Source organism: Brassica oleracea, chromosome C7 (genome assembly GCF_000695525.1).
Source record: "Brassica oleracea var. oleracea cultivar TO1000 chromosome C7, BOL, whole genome shotgun sequence".
NCBI classification, from domain to species: Eukaryota; Viridiplantae; Streptophyta; class Magnoliopsida; order Brassicales; family Brassicaceae; genus Brassica; species Brassica oleracea.
This window is the reverse complement of record NC_027754.1, coordinates 16,646,251-16,653,691: the sequence shown is the minus strand read 5'-3', so window position 1 is coordinate 16,653,691 and position 7,441 is coordinate 16,646,251.

Here is a 7,441-nt window from a genome sequence, read left to right as displayed (position 1 = left end):
ACTCGTTTTCAAGATATATGAATGTATGTTTTACTTTCGGCTGCGTCCATGGACCCTATGTATAATATTTTGGGCTTGTGAACTTCATGTTTTATATATATGAAATAAAGTATGTTTTATATTCGCGACGTGTTGAATCTGACATTAGGTTAGTCCAACCTAACACAACTCTATGATTCGGTACAGGTTGCAAAGCCTCAGGCCAAAGATTAGAGGACACGAGTTTTGAATGGGTACTCTGGGTTACAGAATTATGTTTTGTGACTTGGAACGTCTATTCTCAACCCGTCGTAACACTTCCGGAATTGGCAGAGGAAGGTCGTTCGGGCATGTTTTTGTTTGATTGTTGCCCGGTTGACTAACCGATGTCTAAAACGGTTTGGGGGTATTACAAGAGGACTTCTCCATACATCGCTTGCATCTGCGACGTCAACATCGATCTACAGCGACATCAAGCCATCGATTAACGATCATCAAACACCAAATCTTGAGGTACAAGTCAAAGATAATATATATTATGGTTATCTAACTCCGGATGAATTTGGTATTTTGGGTGATCCAGAAGGCCAAGCAAGAGCAATGGATGGATACATTCTCCACATATCCAAGGAGGACATAGCTGAAACCATTCCTCATGAATGGATGCAGTAACTTCTTCATTCCGAAGAAAAGATCAGAGGATCCACCATCGATCGATGATGCAACAGCACCATCGATCGAGGGTCAATTCGAATCCACACGAAGCACACTTCAACCGAACAGGAAGAGGAAACCTCGTTGGGAGAACACAAAGGCATATATACCGTCCGTGCCAGAGCAAGACATCTACAACAAAGCAGAAATTGACGAGTTAGTAGCAGAGATCTACAGAGCCATTAGAACTTCATATGATTATCATTCGAAGAGGCTCGATGACATCTACTACCCGTCCGACAACATTATCAGCTGGTTAACTACACGCACGGATGAGATGAAGCAAGACATAACCATGCTTCAGAAACAAAATGTAGTTGGTGCAGGAAGATCAACATCGATCCGCTCACGCTCAAACATCAACCGACGCCCACATCCAAGCATCGATCGACGCTCGACTCACATCATTCGAAGATAGGCTACAATAATTCACCTATCGGCTTGATGGTCTGTACTACCCATTACGTGATAGTGTAGATTTCCTGACCACACGCTTGGACGCTTTGCGACAGGAGATGGACACGATTCAGAGACAACTCGATTCTCAAGCAGAACCGTCACCATCGATCGAGAGAAGGAATCAACCATCGATCGACGGCGACTATGCATCATTACAAAACAAGCTGGTTACCGAGAAGTCACTACATGATTAGCTTGATGAGATCACTTTCTCTCAAGACTTGCGGAAATAAAATGTCTACCAAGAGCCGAAGGACATCTCAGAATCCACATATGCCAGATTTGGAATTCAACATCGCAGCATTGGGAATCTTCAGCATAGGATGAATGCAAGTGGGGTTGCTAGGGAAAGATTAAAGAATCAGTGAACCAGAGGAGATGAGGCCATAAGAAACTTCATTGGCACTTGGTTCCAGATGATCAAAGACGAAGTGGACACTTGCGTACAACCAAGTGGTCAATTTGATCATTACTAGACACAAACAACCTCCAAAGTGAAGCTAAATGACTATAACAAAGCGTTGAGTGGGAGGCATCCCATTACTAGGTAACTTCTTATAGTTTTAATTTATACTAGTTATTTATTTTCGTTTTTACCTTTATTTCAGGTCTAAATAAACAACAAAAAAAATCGAAAGACCAGAAAAAACCAAAAAGAGAACCATGGAGCCGTTACTTGCCATCGACTGATGAGACCCAATCGACATCACAACACCAGAAACGATCGATAGACACTTCCATGTATCGATCGACAGCAACATCCGCGATCAGGTATATCGTACTCCTTGTTACAAATTGTCCTTATGATTTATGTTTTCACCAAACTCCGACTGAATACACACTGGGCAGTGTAATTTAAGTCGGGGGGGGGGAGGTTTACTGATATTAGTTTACTCTGAGTTTTATAAAAGATTTCAAAAGTTTTTATTGAGTTAAGAAGGGGACAATGAATTTTTACAATTTTCTTTACTTATCTAACCACTCTTTAGCACCATTCTTAGATTTACTGACTGAAGATTGTATAGATGCTAAAGTGGATCATCCTGCCAATTGTTCACACTTACTGAGAACGTTTGAAAGAACCAAGCTGACCTCCAACCTAATTGAGCTTAACTTGCTTGTCTTGGGACTTGGTATTCATTAGATCGGAATCCTCCTGTAAGTCTGGAAGGTATTAGACTTAGTGTCCCTGGTTTTCCTTCCACCTCTCTTTGGCATGTATATATATTTACAAAAGATTGAAATGATTTTCTAAGATGTAGAAGGGTAGGTACATTACCTATGACCCCACTATTCTAATTCAAAGGAATGATCATACATTTTTTGGAAGCGATGGGTAGATACAATATCGATGACCCCACTATTCGCCTACAACTTTGCCCAAAAAAATCGGATTCAAAGAAGAGAGAAGAGAGAAAGGGAACCAGGAAAAGGTTACCTGTAGTTCCAGATACTTGTTTGAGTTGATTCCACTTGTTCAGTGATCGATACTCCCAGGGTAAAGCATACACTTTTTATTTAGATTTATTAAATGAGGTCAGTAAATGAGTTTGTCAGACATGATTAGTTAAGTTGCTGGATGAATGGAATTGGTTGCTAAACTAGGATATTGCATAGAAAGTATTTCTAAAGTTCTTAAATTATGTGAGTCCCTGCTGTTTTCAAACCGCTTTCAGAGAGACTGCTTGTTGTTTTGCTTGAGGACAAGCAAAAGAGTAAGTCCGGAGGTGTTGATATACCATGGATTTTACCCATTTTTAGCCATGGTATATAGGTCTTTTTAAATACATCAGTTGTTTTGGAGTCTTTTTAGTATGCTTTCAGGTTTTGGAGTGATTTGGAGGAAAATTGTGATTTTGGTGCATTATGGAGATAAAATGATAAAGCCCCGTAGCTAACCATCGACCAGCCTAGCGATCGATGGGCGAAGGCAATAATCGATCGACACACACTCTGTGTTGTTGATCGACAGTGAAGCGCGCAGAAGCCAGAATGGATTCCAGCCGGCTTTAAGCCCAAGTCCCATAAGAATTACCGGATTACCCCTGAAGAGGTTTAACCTAATATTTATGTGCTCTGCCATTATTCTAGGCAACACACACTTTTCTATACTTTCTAATTTTCAAAAATAATACTTAGAGTCTTAGGGTTGGAGAGAAGATCCAAGAACTCCTCAGAGATATGTGATCGGAACTCCATTTTTTTACTCTATTCTATCTATGAAATTTTTATATCTTATTGTTATGAATTGCTTAGCCATATCTGAGTAGTTCTCTTTGTTAGATTTAGGGTTCAAATATTCATGAGGGATTAGCCCTAAATATAGAATTGCTAAGTGTTAGGATATGAATCAATTAAACTGTTCTTAACGCCTGTGTTCTAGAGTAGCAAGCTAGGACCTTGCCTATAGATAGTAGGGCACAAGCGGAAGTTTGGTTCTCTGTCTAATTAGTTTAACTTGTGCTAGGATTGCTAGAAACAAGCGAAAGCTGATTTAGTTAAACCTAGTGAACACGTCAAACCCGCGCGATAACGCTCCCTGGAAGGTTCATCGATCGACAACTCACTAGTTGCATCGATCGACGGGCTGAAAGGTGTATCGATCGATACCCCGTTGTTGGAATCGATCGACACTTTCTCAGGACCAACAAGCGACAGATGAGGTCCTAGATCCGGTGATAGATAGTCTAAAATACGAAAGTTGATCGAATATTCTTATTGTTTGAGTTCTAGAATATCCATACATGCTTAGTATCTATATCATTATAATCCTGATTGTCTGAATAGAAACCCTAAGTCTAACACTTTCCATATCTGTCTTAAAACCCCCAATCAATCAATCGAACAATTACTTGTTCACCCCTGCTATTTACTGCTTTTAAACCTACTTGCCTAGCTTAACTACATAACTAGATAGATCTATTGTGTGTCTTAGCTCCCTGTGAATTTGATCCCTAAGAGCATCTCCAAAAGACACTCTATAACTTCAAATATGAAGTTTTTTCCTTTCCAAAAATGAACTTCAAAACTTCAAATTTGAAGTTTGAAGTTTTGAGGAGTGAAACTCTATATTTGAAGTTTCACTACTCAAAACTTCGAATTTGAAGTTTCATATTTTTATTTGTATTTTGGTCCCTACAATTACACATCACATTTATAATTCATAAATTTTTTTGTTTATTATTTTAATCCTTATAAAAATTATATCTCATAAATATTTTAAGTTTTGTTTACAAAATTTAAGTTTACACATAAAATTAAATAAAACTTTAAAAGAAGATTTGAAATATTTAGATAACAAAAATATACAAAAGAAACTTAACAAAAAAACTTTTAAAAAATTACATGAAGACATAACTATTACACATATTTAAATATTACAACAACACTAATAGTCAGGTAAGTTGATCCAGAACCTTTAAAATTTCCAAATATTGTCCAATTTGTTTTTGTATAATTGAAGATGGTTGTTGTTTTGTTGTTGATGATGTCTTTTCGTACAATTATTTCTTGTTCTTATATTCATTAGTATTAATATCATCGATAAAAGTTAGTCTTTTAGTAATATTTTATGTTTCTCTTTTACTTTCTTGTTCTAATCTAATGTATTTACAAGTATTAATATCTCCTGATTTGAATAATTTTTATCTCTAATCTACAAATTAGAAATTAGAAGAACTATTTTTACTTCGAAATGCACTAGTAAATCATATATGTAATACGAAAATTACTTTATGGAATAATATGGTATTTTGCTTTCAGTTTAATATTAATAAAGTTATTTTATTTAAAATTTTATATTTTAATATAATATTTTATTAATTAATATTGCTGTAATATGTTTATATATGTGCTAGTTATTTAAATTTTTATGAATTCAAATTAGTTTGACAAATATAAAGACCATATTATAAAATACAAATAGTTTTGAAGTTAAGTTTGAAGTTTTGCTTTTGGAGAAAAAACACCTTTAAACTTCAAATATAGAGTTTTGGAAACTTCAAAATAGAGTTCTTTTTTGGAGATGCTCTAAGTGCTACAACTCGACCTCTTATTTGAAAGAGTACAAATCATTCTTTTGAGTAATTGGAGTGATATCACTATTAAAGCAAGCTAAGTATCCATTCACAACCAAGCCTCAAATATCAAACAACAAAACAAAAAAGAGATCGATGTGATGTGGTGATACATAACTATCCAAGAGCTTAAACTGATAAAGCCAAACATTACACATCTCAACAACTATTTAAAATCCAATATTCTGTAGAGAAATCTAAAAATGTTAACTCAAGTTATAAGAAAAATAACTCATAGGTTTTGCTACTCATTCACGCCCAAACTGCATGTAAGAACTGCCCAAGAGTCTAAGTAGATAAAGCTAAACATTACACATATAAAAGAACATTTAAAATCAGACATACTTTACAGGAATCTACAAAGGTCAACTCTTTCAAAAGATAAGAACAAACTCTCATTTGTTGCGCTACTCATTCATGCCCAAACTACATATAAGAATGAAAGATGAATCCTTTCTTCATTGTGTTTAATAAAAACAAGAATCATTTCTTCATAAATATGAAAACTTTTCCAAAATAATTTGCAACTACCAAAAACCCATGAATCTGGAGAAGACAATAATTGAAACATATTATTTTAAGTTCAACTAGTTTTGTAACATGTTATTTAAGGTTAATTCAATCAATTTAATTAGGCTGGTTTAGTATTTAAAGTCAGTGGCAGATGATAGTAATTATTTAGGAAAAATTAGGGTTAAATACAATCTGTACTTCAGTTTTAATAGTTTAGATTATTAAACTGAACCGAAATTTGTCGAAAATTAGGAAGTAATCTTATGATGAATTTTAATCATACATGCTTTCGATTTATTCTTAAGTGATAAATATTAGAGGAGGATCTACTAAAATCACACAATATCTTGTCATTCTGTAACTCGACTTTCCTCAGATGATTTTAGGTTGCAGAGATTCTATTGGTAACGGTGCTGTACTAAACCAGAATCTTTGAAACAACCAAAGGTTGTTCATTAGTCCATCTTTGCTCTGGTTTCTTGTGATGATGTTAGCCTTATAGTGTGTTTATCGATATGGATACAATCTATGAGATAGTAGCGAGTTTGAAGTCGCAAATACTAGAAATGGGTTATGTTTGTGACAGTAGGATATACTCCCTATTTTTCTAAATAGTTATATCACTTTTTACTTGTTTCTAAAATATCAATGTTTTAGATTTTTTATGTATTTTTAATAATGATTTGTAGACTTCAAGAAATGTTTGTAAGATCATTTGGTGGAGTCACGTATGTTAAGGATTAAATGTGATATGACCATTAATTAATTAGTCTGTTTAAGTGGTCACTATTGTGAATAAAGTAAAGATTTGGACATAAGTGTTATGAAATATTTATATGTGGATACTTTAAGTAATTTCTAGTTTAATGAAGGGCTGAACTAGAAATTAATTCTCTATATAAAGAGGGTTATGAACCCCAAGGCAACCCTAACCGAAAATAAGGAACTCTCTATATCCCATAGAGAATTAAAGTCACGTAGGGCTTGCTTCGGAAGATACATTCCCTAACATCAGATCCTAAGAGCAATGGATACATCAGGTACACTTCCGCTTATGTTTATTCAATCAGAGAATCGTATGGTTAAAGGATTCATATTGATTGTGGGAACCGAAATTCGCACTGTCGATTTCCGTTTAAATAAGGAAAGTTAGGAAAACCCTAATTTCCCAGAGGTCCCGGATATCTGCTAAACAACACGCCAAGCAATCAGAACATGAAAGCAAAGACGAAAAGAAATAAGAAATCATAAAGAAAGCAAAATAGATCTTATTCCGAATTTGCGTATGAGCGTTTACAACAAGGTAGGAGCTTTGGCTACAAGAGCTGTCGGCGAGTACCCTAGTTCTAATAACCTAAGACTGCAGAACCTAGTTGAGTCGCAGCTCGAAATAACAAAAACGGAAAGTTGCCTAATTGCTCTAAGTGCTAAGTTTGCTCCGAAGAAGTTCTCTCCTTGTGCCTCTCGCCTAGGAATCCTTATATACTCCCTCCAAGGTCGGTTTGAGCTTTCCTCTTCTACCTTTAAGCCGTCATAACTCGAAAATGGAGATATTCCATTTTTCTCGATCTTCATGATTATCTGCGGAAACTTAACATTTATCTACGGAAATTTGACATTTATCTTTTCTTGCGGACTACGTATAAACCGCCATAGTATCTATGGGATTTTCCTAAAAAAATCGTAAGTGGGTTTCTAAT